Source organism: Protopterus annectens, chromosome 8.part0, assembly GCF_019279795.1.
Source record: "Protopterus annectens isolate FY-2018-M chromosome 8.part0, PAN1.0, whole genome shotgun sequence".
Taxonomy (NCBI): domain Eukaryota; kingdom Metazoa; phylum Chordata; order Ceratodontiformes; family Protopteridae; genus Protopterus; species Protopterus annectens.
This window is the reverse complement of record NC_056741.1, coordinates 1,930,997,453-1,930,998,049: the sequence shown is the minus strand read 5'-3', so window position 1 is coordinate 1,930,998,049 and position 597 is coordinate 1,930,997,453.

The following is a 597-nucleotide window of genomic DNA, read 5'->3' as shown; positions in this document are numbered from 1 at the left end:
AAATAACAAAAACTACTACCACCACTATAAAAGGAGTACCGTGTTTTTTATATAAAAACAGTAGGTCACTGAGAAGTAGGGTGTGTTATCCTAAGGATGCAAGTAGGAATTCTCATATAGTTGGAACTAAACCATGTGGTTATTGCAACTGGTGTGCATATATTGACATCAGTTGCAAATATGAACATCCTGACCAAGGTATATGTTATAATTTCACAATAGCAGCTACATGTGATACCTCACATATTGTTTATTTAGCTTACTGCACTGCATGTAAATAGTTTTACATAGGTAAGACTGACCGTCCCTTCAGAGAACGCATAAGAGAACATATCTACCATATGAATAAAGGCAATGTGGTTAGTGTATTGGCGAAGCATGTTTTGAGTACTGACTCTAGTCATGGCTTTAAATTTTTAGTAATTGCTAGGGTTTATGAGAATGTGAGGCAGGGTGATATACGTGCTAAGACCGAGGATTTGGAATCCCCATGGACAGTGAGGTTTAGGGCTGATGTAGGACATGGGCTTAATGAATCAGTTCCATTAGTACCCAAATTAAAGAAGAGACCCCTAAGAAGGTAGTTATTAGTACTGA